We start from the raw sequence: 21,041 nt of genomic DNA, 5'->3' as shown, positions 1-21,041 counted from the left end.
AGGAGGAAAACCTCGCAGTTGCACTGTGAAACAAATGTTAGAGAGGGTGGAAAGTCCGATGGAAGAAAGAGAATAAGAGCGGAGGTACAGTAAAAGAAATGAAAGTGGTTGCAGCTAGGGGCCAAAGGGACGCTGCAAAAACCCTTAAGTAATGCCTACACGTGCACTGACGTCACTACTCCCCTACGGGGCAGAAAAGAATCTTTAAAATAAAAAAAATTACTTAAGCAAAACTGACCACACAGTGAATCGTACCTGAAGGTGAAGGGTATGAGGACAGCACTAGTACCCCCAGCCCCTTCGAAAAATAAGAGGCATCAGAACGACCACACCTTCTGGAGCTATCCGCTTTAAGGGTAATGCAATCTTTCACTCGTGAGGCGAACATTATTTATACAAATTTTTCTCATTACGCTCCTTATCACTTTTGGAGAAGGTGGTGCTGGAAAGGTACAGCCTTCGGTTTTTCAGCAAGTATCTAGGGGTGAGGTTGCTATCCTTACACCATATTGATTGAACGCATCAGACTCAGGTACCCATTCACAGCTGGGTGGACTGTTGGCCGGTAGACTGGTATCAACCTATGGGCCTAACAAGTCAACCAACTCAGCTGATTGCTTCTTCCAAAAGTGGGAGGTGGAGTAGCCACAACCCTAACGCAAAAGCAGTAACGCATATATACATATGCATTACCAAAAGTCATAACTATGCTTGTGATTTGATTACTAGTTGAGGCCACAGAAAATGTATAAAAAGAAACAAAGTAGCAAATGCTTTCGCGCAATTACCACTTTTGTGTTCCGAAGATGCGTTAATTACACGAAAGTACTTTGCGCACTGTGTCGTACTCAGTTATTTCTTTTTAAACTTTTCCTGAGGCTTCAACTAATATGTATGCACATGTGTGTAGCCTGGAAGTAAACCTGATAGGCCTAGATCCTTTAAGTTTATTACACAAAATAAGATTTATGGAAGTACTGCATTGAAATGGTTTGTTTACTAAGTAGATGAAAAACAGAAATTGGAGGCACGAGCAGAACATTAAGCAGGTGCTGCAATAAGAAGCTGGACGGAAATGGAAAGGATGAAACAGAGGCATGAATAATCGACATTAATGAGAAGGAATGATAATCGAGGCAGTGAAAGGCAAAGGAAAAATTAGCAGAAACAATAATGAAACAAATCTTGAAGCTGTTCAGAAATAGTAAAAATGAAAAAAGCAGTAGTAAACGACAGAAAAGGAAAAGCTAGCATACGAATACGAAATCTGTTACGTATAAAGCAGAAAAAGAAGAGCAATTATTACAGAAAGAAAGACATGAAGATTACAAAGAAGAAGACCGTAAATGAAAAGTTCTAAACAAATCCGCAACTTCCACGGCCCCAAGCAAAAATTACTACACGAGATAATCAACGCAAGACGACGACAACTGACGAGCGGTTTTCTCTCCCAAGTGGCAACAGCGCGCACGAAGACAGATGGGAAACTGACAAAGATCCTTCTAAGATACGCCTCATGAAAATGCATAGACGAGAAAACATTTCCCCGATGCTTCTGGAATGATGAGAGAGAGAGAGAGAGAGAGAGAGAGAGAGAGAGAGAGAGAGAGAGAGAGAGAGAGAGAGAAAATCAAATGAGGAAATGCGAACCTCACATCAGCAACAGACACGAGGCGGCAGGTGGAACCATCTTCATGATAAGGGACCGAAGCAGCAGGTGTGGAGGAGGAGGAGGAGGAGGAGGAGGAGGAGGAGGAGGAGGAGGATTCCTCTTGCCGTTGCTGCCAGCAGCAGCAGCAGGCCGCCCCTAGAACACCACAAGCGAAGCAGGTGCTAAACGGAAGGAACACCTGCACCCGTCTCCAGCTCCTTTGCACCGGTGCGCAGCCCGTCACATCGAAATATTTGGCGGGAAAATCCAGGCTGAAAGACTAGAGGATGGTCACATCTGACGGACGCACTGTTGCTATGCTTGAAAGGAGAGTGGCAAAGGAAACTTGCATAATTAGGCACGATGCCTCATCATGCATCCCCTACCCACACCCCAAACCCCGCCTTCAAGCTCGGCACACACACAGAGAGAGAGAGAGAGAGAGAGAGAGAGAGAGAGAGAGAGAGAGAGAGAGAGAGAGAGAGAGAGATTCAACCAAAGAATTACTGAAATGCCATCACAAAGTCTAATGCAACAGTACTGCTAAATGATTAGAAGGGGTTTACTCATTCAGTGTTGACTACGATAAACATTAAGACACCATTACATCTTCTAACAGGAATGTTGGAAAATCAGTACCTAAAAGAAACCCTGCGGGTTAAATATTTAATGTTTTCTATTTTCAATTTTTAAGTACGTATATATATGTGTATATATATATATTTATATATTTATATATATAATATATATATATATTATATATATATATATATATATATATATATATATATATATATATATATATATATATATATATATATATATATATATATATATATATATATATATATATATATATATATATATATATATATATATATATATATATACATATATATATATATAAACAAAAGACGTTTCTTCTAACAGAAGGTGGCTGTAAAGAATAAGTAACAGAAGGTGGCTGTAAAGAAAAAGAAACAAGTCTTTGCCTCCTTCATTCTTAAGAGCCGAATTCCTCCTGACCCCTCTGGGCAGAAAATTCCCAAAACATTGTTCTGCTGCCTACACCTAGAAAGAAGATTCATCAGCAGCACATCATTATATACTACACGCTGTTGCCACAACTCTCTTTCTTGTTTGCAATCTCTCACTTCCTGAACACGGATAATGGACCGTCCATTTCAGCATCTCTTTCCCTTCATCTAGCCATCACTTTGTAGACCTTCCTTTTCTCCTTCCTCCCAGTTCTCTTCAATTAAACATTTTTTTTTACCAACTTATTTCCACTTCCATTTCCTCTACGCGACCAAACAACTTTAAAACATTTTCATCCATCTTTTCACCTACGCTAACGTTTTTACCACTTTATTTCCACATTTCTTACCCATCCAATCTTTTACTTTACTTCACATATAATAAAAAAAAATTTTGTCTAAGTGATTTCAAGGTTGTTTCCTTCATTCACATTCAACATCCGCACTTCACTTCCCAAAAAGGAGAGTTAGTTATTCCACATTCACTCTTCTAAATCTTCTACCTTGACCCTACCAACACCCTTGCTTTATTTTACTTTGACTCACTTTTTTTCTCCTCATATTTACTGCTTTCATTCTTGCACCACCCAAGCTGCCATTGATTGACCAATCTTCCAGTTTCCATCTTCCTGTAAAACCTCTCTTTTGCTTAAGTTATCTAGCAACTTTCTCCTCTTACAAGCAATCTCAAACTCAAACTCTATCACTGTCCCAAATTAAAACCAAATAAACTGCAAACATCAGCTATGTAACACAGTTCTTTCACCAGTCCTTTTCATATTCAAGAACTCTGCACCTACATCTGTACTTTCACCCAGTAAACTAGTCTCTCTTCATTATTCAACACAAGCTTCAGTTTCATCATAAAAACTTTTAATCAATCTCAACAGTTTACCTTCTACAGCAGTCATCCTCAATACAGTCCACATTACATTTCTGCTAATTCTGTAGTGAATCTTTTCAGGTCTACGTATGCTTCGTACAGGCATTTCCCTTTACCATTTCTATTTCATTAGAAACACTGTACATCATTAGTGTTTTACATTTTGGTTAAAACCAGAACAGTATTACTATTCTCAGATGCTTAAAAAAAGCATTATAAAAAAAGATAATGAAGCCTCTCTTCCGACTTGTACTAACCCTCATATTATGTATTTGATTTACAGTGAGAATACAGTTGGCTAGTATTGTTAACTCAAGTAAGAGTCTGTCTTGCAAAGACTTCAAAAGCTTCTTAGGCGACTAACATCACCTACACTGAAACCTCATCTTTGTAGTTCTAATTACACGTAACAAATTTGAGAGGAAGCCCCTTTTATTTCAGAAATTTTGCCTCAGCATCAGCTCTCACATTACCAACCCAAAGCTACCCATATGAGGGCTCCCTCCTCTCAAGACCTGCAAATTATATACCCTTTTAATAAATCAATCATCTTCTAAACTCTGTGACCAAACCACCTTAAAACAGCATAATCCCATGCCTCCCTCGCTAACCCTTTTTGCCATTTCCTCAAACTTTTACATTGTTCACAATCCAGTTCTTCTTACTCCTTCATATATTCACAAGAGTGTTCATACTACCTACTTCCACTTTTTCTTTCATTTCTAAATACTTCACGTACATCAAACTTATTACAATAAACTTTTTTAAAGTCCTGTATTGTACTAAGGCTACTGCTTCCCTAGGCACCGTCCGACTTCTAAAACATCTGCAGAGCTCCCACTGCCTTCATTACCTAACCTACTAATAATTTCCTCATAATTCCTTTACCACCACTACCTTACTCATGCTGCCATTCATTTTAAACTTTCTCTCCACTTAAAGCAAGTTCAGATTCTTGAAGTCTTTTATTTCATATCAACACCCAACGCTGTATTGCCTACAATTGGACAATGGTCATTGCAACTACCTGCAGCCTGTTTCCTTAGCCCACAGGCTTGCCCCTATGCAATTAAAAGTGAGGGCCCACTGATATGGAATATACCAGTAAATCTCTTGTCTATTTGTTTAAAAAATGCTCTTCATCAACTCCTAACTACAGTTGCATCTATTACCCACTTTACACATAGCCTATCTGTCAGTTGTACTATAACAATTATCTTCGTACATATTCTGCGTAGTTTTTAGTTTACAATCAAAATTCTCATTTCCATGCGCAATTACACACTGCTCTTCCCATATTGAGCCTTCCTTTACGTGCCTCTCTTTCTCAAAATCAGCAGCATTAGGTAGCATTTTATTTATAACTCAAACACTCACCTTGTTTCATGAAACAAGACAAGGCAAAAGTCCCGTGACATTCTACATTATTTGCACGAATGTAAATTGACCTAATTAATGTAGATATGAACCTTCATCTTTCTAAAATTATCCTATACACGTGGCAATAGCAACACCGATATGGGCACTGAAGAAAAATGAAATGTTATAAAATGCTACTTACAGAACTTTTTTTGTTACATAATTTTACAGCATCAGTAAAAGATTTGAAGAAAACATTGCAAGGAATATGTACGAGAAAATCAGTTTGGCATTAGGTACTTCGACAGAAAGACAGCGAGATGCTTGAACGATGATGGACTTGAAAGGCACTGGACACAAGAAAAGGGGGTGATAATGTACTGTTGTGGGGGGGGGGAGAGAATTAAAGGTATAACGGTAAAACTTCTGAGTCTTTGAGAACTAGATTATTATTATTATTATTATTATTATTATTATTATTATTATTATTATTCAGAATTCAGATGAACCTTATTCACATGGAACAAACCCACAGGGGCCATTGACTTGATATACAAGCTTCCAAAGAATATGGTGTTCATTCGAAAGAAGTAACAGTAGAAGTAAGAAGTAGAAGGCAAGCGGGATAAGAAATCTTGCTTTCCTCGGTGCGTTTTCTGCTTGTATTAAAAAAATAAGAGAAACAAGAGGAGATTTGGAAGACTGATGCAAGACTTGAGACTGACAAATGCGATGAAGAATAACAAACGTACTTGTTAATAAGGTAAAAGAACAGTCTCAATACAAACGGGAACAGAACAAAAGTGAAGTAAATGCAAAGGAAGGAGGAGAAGGGTTGAGAACATAATGACAGGAGAAAACGGAGCGGTGAGTAACATCTAAGGATATGTGAATTGTAATCTGTAACAGAGGATGTGAATTCAAATATCAAGCATGCCAGTCCAAAGAAATGCTTTCTTTATCCTTAACTATTCTTATAGCAAAATTAAAAGGATGCATAGAGATTAGACATGCCTTAATCGGAGAATTGTCAAAATGGAATACACGATGTCATAATAAAAGTGATTGGTGTTGCTTTGCAAAGATGGGAAACGTGAATAATTGAAGGGCACGGAAAGACGTGTAGCTATTTGAGTGTGAATGTGAAAGAAAAACGTGAAATTGCAACTAAGAACGTTAACTAAAAGCTCAGAAAAAACAGCTGCAGATATTTGGAGCAGATTCAAGGCAACCTGACAATATATAACGGGACAAAGGGTAACAAGGGGCGAATCAACTCAAGTCGCAAGCACAGAAAACCGCGAGCAAGGAATCAAAACAGAATGGATGCTAAACTGAGTGAGAGGTCGCCTGATTTTGGTTGACTGACTTTTATTACTCCAAAAACAAAGGTCAGCAATACCAAAGAAAGCTTATTTTCTATGAAAATCCATACACTAAACACGACAAACACCCCTACTCATTAAACAACATTTGCACAAGCATATGAATATACAGACTCAAAATCACGTGACAATTTTGAAAATCAAAATTAATAACACCATCATCAAGGACAGGTATGTTTTATAAATGTCGTCAGCATCTCTATTCAGGTGCATCACTGGATTGTCAAGAACTTTATGCGTTATGTATCCTAATCAAAGGAGTAACAGCCAAGATTATAAAGAACTTTGAGCGCTATGTATCCTAATCAAGGGAGTATACGCCAAGTTTGTCAAGCACGCTAAGCGCTATGTATCCTGTTCAAAGGGCTAACAGCCGATCTCATCTCAGTACTCTGAGCCCAGGCAAGAAATGTATTCTTCAGTCCCAAAGACTGCGAAATCCACGCTCAAGGGAGCCGAGCAGCCACTCTTCAAGGGATGCAGATCGCCCTTTTAAAGCAGCGTCTGCATGTCAAGTCATATGCCTTATCCTCGCTGGACAAAGGGCAACTCCTGCCTCATAAGCATAATACTATATAAAGGAGAGCTTTCGTAATAAACAAGAAAGGAACCGAGAAAGAACGAAAAGACTCCTACAGGCAATGATAGTTAAAAAAGACACATCACAAGGACCTACCCTGGGGCACAGCACTCATGACGAAGGGAGAAGTCGTCGATGTGTATTTTTCAATAAATGTTTTTATGGACGGAGGCCAATGGGACTGGCAACTCAGCACCCTTTTCAACCCCAGGGTCGTACAAAGCATGGAAAAGAAGGGGAAAGGAACCAACGTGGGGATAAACCCCCAAGAGATGCAATTTGTCTCCGCCTCTTGACAGAATCAGGGAAATGAAACCAAGAAGAGAGCTCCGAAGTTTGGCCGAAAAAAGGGAAGATTTCTTACAATAAACTACCGTCAAGTGAACAATTGCGAGGCGTGTTTCACATCACGTTTTACACACACACACTCACACACTCACGAGATACAGAGAGAGAGAGAGAGAGAGAGAGAGAGAGAGAGAGAGAGAGATTATTGCCATCTACATTCTATATTTTCACAAGGTCTTTTTCATATATCCCAACAGCGCATTACAATTACCCTTGCAAATACAATAAATTGAGCAATTTGATACCCTGCTTGACGAATTAGCGCTTAATGTCTTCATGGTAAAATATGCAAATCACTCATCCGTCAGTTTTTCCTTGTCACGCAGTCAGCAAGCAAAACGAAATCAAGTACCGTTATGAAAATATACTTGAATTTCATATAAAAGAATCATTAATTCTATGTGACTTATCGTCAGCAAATGTTTGTAACTGACAGACTATATGTCACAAAATATTACCCTGACAGAAATATACTCCTGCAATCCCCTAATATCGAGACAAATCGGCATGATACAAATTTTATGAATGTACCACAATGCATACTTTATTATATATATATATATATATATATATATATATATATATATATATATATATATATATATATATATATATATATATATATATATATATATATATATATATATATATATATATATATATATATATATATATATATATATATATATGTATGTAAATATATATACACACATATATATATATATATATATATATATATATATATATATATATATATATATATATATATATATATATGATATATATATACATCCATAATAATAAAATCCGAGTGGATCTTTCTTGTTTGTCCGCCCCGAGTGGGGACGCGATAGGTAGGGGATTGGGAGGGTAGGGGAGACATGATACATCCACCCTCTTCCTGCAAGCCTGTTTGTCCGCCCGGGGTGAGGGCGGCGTTGGTAGGGGTCGGGAGGGTAGGGGAGACATGACGGGCAACGCCGGATTCCAGCACAGCGTAGCGCGCTAGCCATCTAGCTCGTAATCAACCACCGAGACTATAATTATAATGCACACACACAAATAGAGTCGAGCCCAAACTGCGGTATCAGAAAGGCCAGATATTTCACCACAGACCATAACAATCCCAGTGGAGCCACGCGATGTCAGCTGTTCTCCTTTGGGCTGTTGTGAATTAGACAGCTGGTCGCGCTTTCAAGAAAGGCTTTGGAACTGCAATGAAGCAAGGAACGTTTGCCTGTCTGCTTCAAGTAGATTGGAGATAAAAGTAGACAATTTTCCTTTCTTGGTGGGACTTAGGTTATGAAGAAAGTGGATAATGCATGGGAGGTCACATTTCCAAGTATCTTTCGATTAATTTGTTTTATTTTATGAAATTTGGGCTGTTACGCCAAACAATAAGGTACTTTCAACCATTCAACGCTTACACCAGTGATGTCGTGCAATTGGAACTTCAGAAGTTCAGCGAAGATGCAATGTATTACTACCCTAGTACAAGTCTTGTATTTTAGTCATTTACTTCCATTTTTTCTAATTACTTATTAATTTATTAAATTATGTTTCCTTTTTTTAATAAGTGATTTCTGTCTGCATTTTCCATTACCTTCTGTTACTGCTTTCTAATAAACACCGTATTCTTTGGAAGCTTTAATTTCAAGTCAGCGGCCAATGCAGGCGTCTTCCATATGAATAGGGTTCATCTTCTGAATAATAATAATAATAATAATAATAATAATAATAATAATAATAATAATAATAATAATAATAATAATAATAATAATAATACAGAAAATAAAGAGGTGATGTACAAGGATCTAAAGGTGAAACTGGGAGAAAACACAACAGCTGCACACAGAAGTAAGTTAGAGGTGTTGGACAGCAAGACTAAGAATGAAGGCATGAATGGATGTTAAAGTAGAAGGTTAAAAAGTGGATGCTGCTAGGGACCGAAGGGACTTTGAAAACACCCTTCAGTAATGCCTCCAGTGAACCACCTGACGAGCACTGTCTGCGCTACCCGCTTCCGGGGAGGATCTTTCGAAGCTGAATATTTTGGAGGGAGTTGAAATGAAACAAAACCCAAAGAAGAAAAATGGAAAATGCAATGATCAGTGTTCACTTCTGACTCGAAATACCTAACCGTATTAGAATGACCTCATTTCACCTCTCTTGAATCACTTATCGGCGAGCTTTAAAGAGGTTGAAAAGGACTGATATTTTTACCCTCATTGTGCGAATAATATTTAAAACTTTGATTACAAAATGTTCAAACATTAAATATGATGGAAAAATATTCCACAGCAAGATTCAGTCTGTTAATATATCTAAAATGCGAGCAGAATAAAGAAATATGCACCTAAGTTGCAGAAAAGTGATTGAGCTATGTACTGTCAATTCGAATGAAAGACGAGGAAAACTGTGAAATGCTTACGGCTTATTCATTAAATTTTGTCCCAATAGAGACAGATGTATGGAAGTGTTACATGACATAAATTCTTCCCTTATTGCTACAGGAAAATTTGAAGTTATCTTCATTTCTCACACTCAGTTACAAGTCTTCATAATTGAAAATATTTCTAAAATGGGAGATAGAAGTTAATGAGTTACTGTTGTTGATATGGTGCTCATTAACGTAGCAAGGAGATTTAATTTCCTGCAGCCATAAGCGAAACTCACTTTAATACTAAAGTGGGAATGGGATTCCTACAATATCAGGCCTTGACTGATATATTTCACATAACTGTAACCTATCAGTCTTTGTAGTTGGAATTCGACATTTCATGATTAGCGTCCGAGACTCCGTGAGAACAGAGCATTATAATCTATTTCCTGTGTGGATTTCAAGGTCTTCTGAAAGGATAACGGAGCCAAAAATAATGAGAAATTTGGAAGTTAGGGTTTTTTTGCTGTAACTGTGCTTGCTTGTTTTGTTAGATGTGAGCAGTTGATTAAAATAGTTTCATTCAAAACTACCATAATGGTGATGAGTTCATGTCTAAGCTTGATTAATATTTACAAAGTGTGTTCATGCCCATGTCGTAAATTCAACTTTATTCCCCTTGTTAGTGCAGTGGATAAAAGTTGGAATCTGAACACTTCAAAACATGGGTTTGAGACTCGATATTGAATGAACCTTTAACTTATAAGAGAGTCATTCCCCTAAAGAATTTTGCAGAGACATATGAAGCAACATTCATTATCACTCGAGCCTTGAATTGCCGAAACAAATATGAACCCCAGTGCAAAAAATTCAACAGCTGCTTCATACACCTACACAGGGTGTATGCAGTGCACCATTTGTGGCATAATTGCAGCTTCATCATATCTCTATATTTCGTGCCATCTTATTATCTCTAAACACATATTTGCATTTCACTTCCATAAAGGAGAGCTGGTTCAACAATTCCTGCATACAGCGTATATCTTGCTTCTATAGACCCATCCCTTTCTTCACCTTTTCTCTCATCATATCATCATCCACTAAATTTATTTCAACACACAATATACATATATATATATATATATATATATATATATATATATATATATATATATATATATACATTTACATATACATATACATATATATTCTTTTCACGACATTGCTGGTTTTGATTTACTCTTACTTTTGCTAACGTTTGTAGTCAGTATTCTCCTTTTTCACCAGACTTGGCCGCTTGTCTTCATTATCACCAAATGACCATAAATCATTAGCAAACACCAGCAACCTCTCCACACTATTCCATTCCCCTTTCCTTATTCTTCATCACACTTGCATGTCCTGTCTTTTCCCTAATCCCTCTCATTACTCCATCCATCCATAAGAATTATGAACACCGCGGAGATGATTATGACACTGTTCGTCCTATGCTATGAGTAATGTCTTTAGCCCCAACTCTGATATACAAGAACGCCTTTCTAGTTTCAAAATGCTGTAAATGATCTATAACATCACTTCCTTTAAAAAATTATGTTTATTAAGTTCATACAGTATTTCAAGTATCTTTTTTAGATCAAACGTACCCTACACATCTCATTTAAATCCTGGATGTCAATTCGTTATTAAAACAAGCTATTTACTATGAATCCCATCAGTTCCGGGTGTCATTTTTCGTCATTCTGAACTGAAATGAAAAAGCTTTCCTGAACAAGATACTTCAAGTCAACTGATAACATTTTCTGCCAATATGACGGAGAGAGAGAGAGAGAGAGAGAGAGAGAGAGAGAGAGAGAGAGAGAGAGAGAGAGAGAGAGAGAGAGAGAGAGTTATTATTATTAACATTTAGTTTTACCAGACCACTGATCTGATTATCAGCTCTCACAGGGCTTACCCGCTTGATTTTACTTAGAGTTTTTTTTATTCTATATTTTTGAGAGAGAGAGAGAGAGAGAGAGAGAGAGAGAGAGAGAGAGAGAGAGAGAGAGAGAGAAGTAATGGCGTGTTACGCCTGCTTTATAGTGCAGCAGCGTTTGCTTGTTATCAGTTCGAGAGATAAGCCTCTAGTAACAATACCGGATACTACGTTACAAGTGTACTCCATGCAGCAAGTGATCACGTTTATACTTGTCATGATCCGGCAGTGACGAACGTCACTGATAATCAGAAATTTAAAAAAAAAATCCTTTATAATAAAAGTAGCATCGTTCTCCCTCATCGCTATCATGGCCAGGCTATTCCATTACAACCTAATCTGAAATTACAAACCATTCAAAAACCTTGCGCACACTCAATGGAAGCGATAGGCCTAAAAACATAAATATTGCCGACCGATGTATTTGACGGAGGGATGTTGTCGTTCCTCCCTTTTGGCCGTAAGGGGAGGAGGAAAGGGGGAGAGACAGAGGGAGGGAAGGTGGAAGGAAGGAGGAGGCGACGTGGTGCCGGTGTCTGAGGAGAAAGAAAAGGGAGTAGCTGAGATAATAGGTGAGGGAGGAGGCGCTTTATCTGCCACACACGAGTACCGGCTCTCGTTACTGGATCTATACTACCCAGCTACCTTACTCTCGCCCCATTGACAACTCTCCCTCCCACCCCTTCACCTCCTGCCCAATGCCTCTTGCAAACGCAAGCCTATGACTATTCTCTCTCTCTCTCTCTCAAAATAACGATTTTTCACTTTTATAGTTTACTAGTTTTATTCTACGTATTATATAGTCAAGTAGTTCATGGTTCCGAAATTTGCTCAGTGTCTTGTTTTGTATATATATATATATATATATATATATATATATATATATATATATATATATATATATTATGTTTGCATACAAGGGATACCTTTAATGTAAATACATTTTCCAAAATTTATTTTATGTATTCTGCCCGTTACTGTCAAAAAAATTATATTGTCCTTGACAGACTGGAAACGACAAAACTGTGGTAAAATATGAAAGAATTTGCACCAAAATGTAAGGTTATTAAGGATTTCACGAGAGAGAGAGAGAGAGAGAGAGAGAGAGAGAGAGAGAGAGAGAGAGAGAGAGAGAGAGAGAGAAATACGAAGTCCTTTTAGTTCACCAGTACTGTTTGTAGCTGCAAACGAAAAAAAAATATCGCGAGGAGAAATATGACTAAGTTTTCATATAAGTCTCTCTCTCTCTCTCTCTCTCTCTCTCTCTCTCTCTCTCTCTCTCTGTGTGTGTGTGTGTGTGTGTGTGTGTGTGTGTGTATAAAAGTAGGGCAGCCACCTGCTTTCCCTCACAGACCAGTTTCTCGAAACTCAATTGAGATCAAAGGATTCATCTTCAAGATAAACTTTCCGTCTTTTTTTCCACTCCGTTTTTTCTTCTTCTTTACAACTGTTGAAACACGTGCATTATGAGATAAGATTCACGCCTGAGTAAGTCCTGCAATGCAAAAATATACGAGGAGTTTGGAACTGGACATTAAAATTTAGGTCAAGCGTTGGAACCTCTTAGGTTGTTCAGCGCAGAAAGGAAAACTGAGAGTAAAGAAGGCTTTCAAGGGTGTAACAGGACTAAAACCTCTCAGTTGCACTATGAAACAACTGGTAGGAGAGGGTGGGAAGAAAAATGGAAGAAAGAGAATTTAAACGGCTGTACAGTAAAAGGAATGAAAGGAGCTGCAGCTACGGGCCGAAGGGACACTGCATAGAACCCTAAGTAATGCCTGCAGTGCACCGCGTAAGGTGCACCCCCTGCACGGATAGGAGGAGTTTACCTTACGAGTTTCCTAATGGTACAAGCACGTAATTATGAAATAAATACGTCGCGCCTTTTGGTTTAGAGAGAGCAAATATATGATCACTTCTTCTAAGAAAGGTGAGTGAACGTTTTCTTTCTAAGAAACTTGCAACAACAACAACGTTAACAATAGTAGTAGCTGCTGTTGACGTGGGTAGAGTATGCAGTCAATGAATGTCATGATATGACTAGGATAAAAACAAAGCAAGTTTTGACAATAAGGTTCTTCTAAGCTGTTAGAGTCTGATATAGATCAGAATCATCTTGTGATTGAAGGTTCCTTTGCTGCAAGTGCTCAACAAGATGAAAATTGCAAGGAAATCCTTAAAGCTGCAAGGCAAGATGAGCAACTGGAGGATGCCCACGAGTTTCCAAGAGACAGGTAGAGAGTGGGTTGTGGGGTTGGACATGGGGTTGGTGTGTTACACGTAAATAAGAAGCATGAACCAAATCATTAATAATTAAAGGCTAAATTTTCAAAGCTTTTGATTATCATCAAGTTTTTTACTATCAAAATAGTTGTAAAACCTATCTTCTTTAACTACTAAATCTTGCTTTTGACTTCATATTCGAAGACAACAAATTGGTTTTGGGAAATATTAATTAAAATACATCACCTTGATTCTGTTGGGTCTATGGAAATACATACAAACTTCAATCATGGATCAGTTGAGAAAACTCCTTTCTGCATTTTTTTCATGTGTATTATGTTCGTCGCCCTGTGAGGAAGGATGAGCAAAATTTCAAGGAGATTCTTGCAGGAAATTGCTGTTAAGGTGCCAGGTCATACAAGAACTGTAGCCTATCTAATGAGATTTTAACAACATTCCAGATTCAGGCTGGGAGTGTGTTATAACACTAGCATTAAATAGAATATTTTACGCACACGTATGATTGCAATACTGGAAACTTGTTAATCTAAGGGTGCATCTACGTGTCAGTGATCTTAAGTAATGAACGAAGCTTAGGCAAACGATGGATAATATGATACACCGGTTAGAACTACCAATAAGTTATCGACTTGTATTCAACCTGTTGTTAAGTGCAGTGAGTTGGCGACGTGTGTTTATGATATAATTTACTGTATATGTGGACACATCCATACATTAACTTGTTATTACACAATCTCTGCCAGTCGAAAGACTGGCAAAGATTGTTTTCCTACAAAAGTTGTACTTATCCTTGAATATGAGTACAGGCCTAGATATGCCTCTTCCTAAATAAATAATGAATTGTGTTTTGAATGCCTGCATCTATTCTCTTCGTGCATCAAATACAAATAACTGAAAAAATTAATACATGAAATTCTCTACGAAAGAGACTGTTTTGTCTGGAAATCCTGATTCAAGTCGAACTGTAGCACTACTATGTCATGAGTCCAGTAAAAGTGAAGTTTTGTAATTATTTTTTTCTAGGGTACATCAAGCAAAGTTTATTGTCTTCTAGAGGTAAGCACAATTCTTAAAAGATTAGCTATTAGCACATACCTTCCCAATCCATGCCTGGGCCTCTAAACACTCCTGTACAGCATGGATGGTTCCACTACTCTACCCAGAATGGTAACTAGGTAGGTAAGATTTGAGGTGAGCCGTAGGTAGAAATCAGATAGCCCAGGTTGGTAAGATGAAGGACATATGCAACCATTCAAAGCAACAGAAGCTGCTTCTGCCACTGATACTTCGTCTGTGTAGACAATTGCACACCTAGTCAACTACTCAACACGATCCTAGATTGTTTTTTTTTCAACTGTTGAATTAATAATCTAGCCTTTTTATAAGTTGTCTATCATGACAACACCTCAGTATTCCAAAACACAAAAGCTATCATTTGCCAAAAGACTTTGCTTGCTTGAATTCTAAGACTGTGGAAAAGCATGCTTTTAATTTCATGCAGTGGCCTTTGATTAGGGTTGAAAGGCGTCAGTCCATATCTCATCTCTTGAGATTATCTGTAGCAGTTTGGAAACCAGTGTCAGCATTCAAGATATCCATCTAGCGGGCAGCCTACCCATCTTCAAGATGTCAATTATAACATTTGTACTGAGATACTACTGAAGCCTGTAGTCTCTGTTTTCTATTGGATAGTCAGATGTCTGTCATCCATTTGTCCGTCAGTGGGTTATGATTCCGGACTAGCCAACAATGGTCATCTTTTGTACTCTTCCCCGGCTTAAATTCAACAGGTCACTTCTTAATGGTAGAATAGGAAGGGTAGTCCTCACTATGTGAATGAGTCTGTTCTCACGGATTTTCTTGGAGGTCACATTTTTCTTTTGAAGACATTTAACACCCTCGTGGCCTTCCTTGTTTGTTCGTTTAGAGATTTTGCTGCACCTACATACTTGCAAAGAGCCTCACTCCAACTTAATAAAAAGCAAACAACTGAGGTCCTGTGTACAACCATATCAGTAGTTATAATAAGCAGTTACAACAAAAAAGATTCAGTTACTACTAATGTCGGTAGCCATTCTACCATTGTCAAGTATATAGTCTCCAGCCTAATAACAAGTGGAGACTATTCTAACCTAACAATAATCACTTTATTACTTAGTCACTGTAAATAATGTTTTGGAGGCTAAATGTAATGTTTTCCAAACATACAACTGAACACCTCTATGGAACTTTATGAAGATAGAATAATACTTTACATGCAAAAATATCTCATTATCATCTCTGTAGATCCATTAATAATATTACAGCTCTTAAGACTTCCAAAGCTATGTTAAGGTTTAGCTGAAACCTGCAGCCAAATTTCCATATTTTGTACCACTTTCTATGGCAATGTCTTGCTGGGCAGTGGGCACAGACGATCTTACTCTTCTAGGTGAGGCTCCTTATTTCAGGTGGTAATCCTAAGAGATCTATTCTTATCACTACCCTCCATTTTTTCTTGGCAACAGAAAGTTCGTTTAGAGGATGCTTTCAGTATCATTAGGCCCATCTTGAGTGGTGTTTCACCCAGTTCCGGTAAGTTGTAATCTGTGGGGTCAACTGCTATGCTAGAGCGTAAATAATAGACTATGCTGCTGTAATTCTTATTGAAGTTATTTGTTCCCAGCCGCAAATCGGAGCTTTGGTATGGATCAGTTGTTGTTAAGACTTAAGTAATCAGCCATTCTCGTACCTTGCTCCCCTTCTGTTATTTTCATTGTATAGTTACTACAGCGCTCAGCAATTCTGAATGCCTGGCGATAAATGGCGTTGGTTTCCGCTCCAATTTATCTTTTTACAGGAAGATTATAAGGTCTAATGTTATCAGCTATATGTATTACTTGCAAGTCTTTCCATATCCTTTCTCCCAACATTATTGGAGCACTGTCCTGCTTCCCAGATATCAGCTGCCTCCGGGGACCTCTATTTTTTTTTTAAAGAAAAGCTTGCTTAGTTCGTCAGATAATATTCGGTTTAATTAACTTTTTTAATGCTATTTCAACAAGGGTAGTGCCTACACCTCAAGGAGTCATGTGTGCTCCTTTTTTAATTGATTGTCTATTGATCTTTTTAGATTATTCTATTTGAATCTTTGGTGAATTAATGCTGAGGAATTTTTCTGCAAACAGTGCTGACCGTTTATATAGCAGTAAAGAATGAAATGTAGAAGTGACTCTTGTCTTCGTTATCAGTAAAGAACTTAAATTAAATGAAAAGGCTTATTAATGATACACAGACAAACACACACACACATATATATATATATACATTTATACAAAAACTAGCTGACCAACCGGGTGTTGCCCGGGATAAATCTGAATGGCAACTGATAAACTCTCTCTCTCTCTCTCTCTTGAACCCTCCCTGTCTCTTTCCCTCTTTCTTCTCCCTAACACCCCCTCTACTCTCTCTCTCTCTCTCTCTCTCTCACTTCCTCTCCCTCTCACTCTTTCTTTCTCTCACTCTCTCACTTCCTCTCCCTCTCACTCTTTCTTTCTCTCACTCTCTCACTTCCTCTCCCTCTCACTCTTTCTTTCTCTCACTCTCTCCCTCCCTGTCTCTTCCCTCTCCAACCCTCCCTGTCTCTTTCCCTCTTTCTTTTTCCTATCACCCCTCTCTCTCTCTCTCTCTCTCTCTCTCTCTCTCTCTCTCTCTCTCCTTTCCTCTCCCTCTCTCTCTCTGTCACCCCCTTCCCAACCCCCACCCCAACCCCCTTTGGTGTCATTGAAGTCTTACCCCCACAATATTCTTTTCCAGATGGTAAGTCATATGTATACTGAAATAAGGTATGATAAACCGGTAGAGTTTATTTAATTACTAACTCTACAGGCAGAACCATCTTCGGTTTAGGGAAGACACTCCCCCCTCTCTTTTGGTGCCCTTACGTGCTAGTGATGTCTTACCCCCATAGTGCTGATTTCTAGATAGTAAGTCATATGTACACCAAGTTTGGTTGAAAGTGCTCAAAGTGTGTGTTTGTGTATGTGTGGTACATACACACACATACATACATACATCCATTTATATATATATATAGATATATAATTTATATATATATATATATATCTATATACATATATACACGTATATATATATATATATATATATATATATATATATATATATATATATATATATATATATATATATATATATATATATATATATATATATATATATATATATATATATAATGGAGCCTCGTAATTCAGTGGTTCTCATGGAACAATCGCCTCTCCGTGTCTCCAAGAGGGACTAGCCGATTTAGTTCGTTTCGCTAAAACCCAAACTGGTCTCTGTTTACCTAAGCGATGAATTCTGTATCTGGCAAGTAATCTACTTTGGTACGTCGTAGCTAGAACGTGCACACATACACACCATAGTATATATATACATACACACACATATATAATATATATGAGATAATTTTGATTTCGTTCCATAACGACCCCAATGAAATCTGATCATTATCAAAATGATTGATTAATTTATGCATACTATTGATAGGGACGCCGGTGATGAACAAAGAGCTATCGTTAAATTCTAATTGGTAGACAACGCATAACTCATCATAATTCATTATGTAAATATTTCAAACCAGTCTGAAGCGAAACAGAAGGAATGTAAGGCGAAACAGAGGCAGGAATCACTCACCTTGAACGACAGGAAACTCTGGTTGTCCTGGACCGAACCCACAACCTGGAACTAAATGAAAAATGAATGAATAATGAATATCTTCAAACAACAAGTAAAAAATGCGCCGAAGTTTCTTCGGCGCAATCGAGTTTCCTGTTTAGCGTATAATGCTGTGTGAAACTCTCAGCCACGGCCCATGAAGCTCTCAGCCGCGGCCCATGAAATTTTCAGCCACGGCCCGTTGGTGGCCTGTGTTGTTGGCACCTATAGCGGTGCCAGGCTCATGATCATGGCTAACTTTAAACTTAAATAAGATAAAAATTACTAAGGCTACAGGGCTGCAATCTGGTATGTTTGATGATTGGAGGGTGGATGATCACCATTAGCAATTTGCAGCCCCCTGGCCTCAGTAATTTTTAAGATCTGAGGGCGGACGGAAAGACAAAAAACCGTCTCATTAGTTTTCTTTTACAGGAAACTAAAAATGAATGAATATGTTCGCACAAAAATGAATAAAATTCATAATGAAAATCTGGTCTCCAAAAGAGGATTAAGAATCATTTGAAGCAAAGACCCCACCAGCTGCTGGGGAAAACTGGGCCATTCGGCAGCGTCCGAACGAAGAAGGTGAAAGAGAGAAAGCCGTTTCGGAGGGAATGCGTTCGGCCGTCGACAGAATGCGAATAAAGGGCCTGTGACCTTGTTGACTTCAAGGTCAAGTCGGGGGACTTACGATTATGACCGCTGTCATTATTTCGACATCCTTCGAAAGCCTTCTTCGGGACGGAGGACTTTCGAGGTGTCGACTGGATTTCGAAATGAAGGGAGATGAATATGATTGGGAAATACTTTCTTTCTTTTTTGGAGCTGCGGGTCATGCCCTGACAAACTTACTGTAAACCGTTGATAGAGAAGCATGTTTACCAAGGTAAATGAAAAAAATATCAAATAAAATAACCTCTTTACTGTTTACTACTATTACTACTAATACTAGCAATAATACGAATTATAAATATCATTAATAGTGTTACTAGTATTCACAACGATTATATATTCTTCATAAAACAAGGCATATAAAAACAAGGGCATAAACTACCGTGGCAAACTACCAAAGAAAAGTCTGCCCACATGCGAAAAAGGGGAAAAAACACCAATAACGAAGACGACAGCGCTAGAAATGAATACCTTTATATGATAGATGACAAATAAGGACATGGATGCAGTACAAATTAATACATTCAGAGATAATTAACAAATAAGGACATGAAATCAAGATAATGCGAGGTATCCATATTCAAACCTAAGTATTTGGAAATTCACAACACAGAGGTTATGGCACCTCATAAGATCTGAGATTTCTGGTTATACGGTTAGAGCTCAACGTAAACCAACTGAATGGGGGCCTCTGATAACCGGCAGTAAAAAAAAAAAGGGGACGGCGGGCGGGTTGCAGTTTCTCCAATCTTTAGGTTACATGTCGCTGTGAGCAAATGATCCTTGTGTATATCGATTTTTACCGAAAGACCAATCAGGTAGAAAGGTTTCTTTGAAGCTGGGGCTCTAATGTACAATGTAGTCACTTGAAATGCAGCAGTTCAGTTAAGCATAACTATATCATCTCGTTTCTCAGTGTATCCGGAGAACTGATAATAATAATAATAATAATAATAATAATAATAATAATAATAATAATAATAATAATAATTTAATAATAATATTATTATTATTATTATTATTATTATTCCATTTATGTATAGGTACAAAATATTTAAAAATAACTCTGTACAGAGAGCTTTCAGGAATCTGTTCGATTCCCCTTTCAATCTGAGATTGAAAAGGGGAATCGAACAGATTCCCAAAAACTTTCTGTAGATATTATACTTTTAAATATATGTACCCTTACATAACTGTGGATTTGTTTCTCCACTTCAAGACTCATGAGTGTTTTTTCCAATGATAATAATAATAATAATAATAATAATAATAATAATAATACCACGCTAGTCACGCAATACCAAAATGCTGAACATGGAAGCCACAGGGTGTTGCCTAAGAGCTAGCATATTGTGAATTCTTTTCTTCTTTTCTCGGAGGGAGATTTAGAGGGAGGAGGGGGCATAAAAGGGAAAAGAGGGAGAAAAGAGGGAGGGGGAGGGAGGGAAGGGGAAAGGAGCGGGAGAGGGCAGGTGTTCTCCCACGGTCTTCCAAGATGTGGCGCTCAACGTCTTCATGGGTGCACCAATAATGGATCATCCGAGACCTTTATGTGGAGATTCTGACCACGTGACACATCGCAGCTGCTGCTGCTGCTGCTGACGACGACGAAAGGGGGAGGGGAGGGGTGGATATGGAAAGAAGAGAGAGAGAGGGGAGAGGGGGGGGCGTGGGGAGGGGGCTGCAAGAAGAAAGAGAGGCAGAGCGAATAAAGAGGTAGGAGGAGAATAGGCGAGGGCGAGGGAGGATTAAGGAAAGCTTTAAGGAGACAGGGGAAAAAAAGATGTGTTATATTTTCAAAAGGAGCTGAGAGA

General features: G+C 38.0%; 1 long non-coding RNA gene across 2 annotated transcripts in view; it reads right to left on the bottom strand.

The window, feature by feature from the left end:
• The window catches only part of LOC136826310 (uncharacterized), a 162,373-nt gene that overhangs the window by 9,776 nt on the left and 131,556 nt on the right, over positions 1 to 21,041 (bottom strand). For both annotated transcript variants that reach the window (XR_010849589.1, XR_010849590.1), the window contains exon 2: positions 18,532 to 18,582. This is a non-coding gene — a long non-coding RNA (uncharacterized lncRNA). The remainder of the gene's footprint in view (positions 1 to 18,531; positions 18,583 to 21,041) is intronic.

The sequence above is a fragment of the Macrobrachium rosenbergii genome, chromosome 40 (genome assembly GCF_040412425.1).
Source record: "Macrobrachium rosenbergii isolate ZJJX-2024 chromosome 40, ASM4041242v1, whole genome shotgun sequence".
Lineage (NCBI taxonomy): Eukaryota > Metazoa > Arthropoda > Malacostraca > Decapoda > Palaemonidae > Macrobrachium > Macrobrachium rosenbergii.
This window is presented reverse-complemented; position numbering and strand designations above follow the sequence as displayed.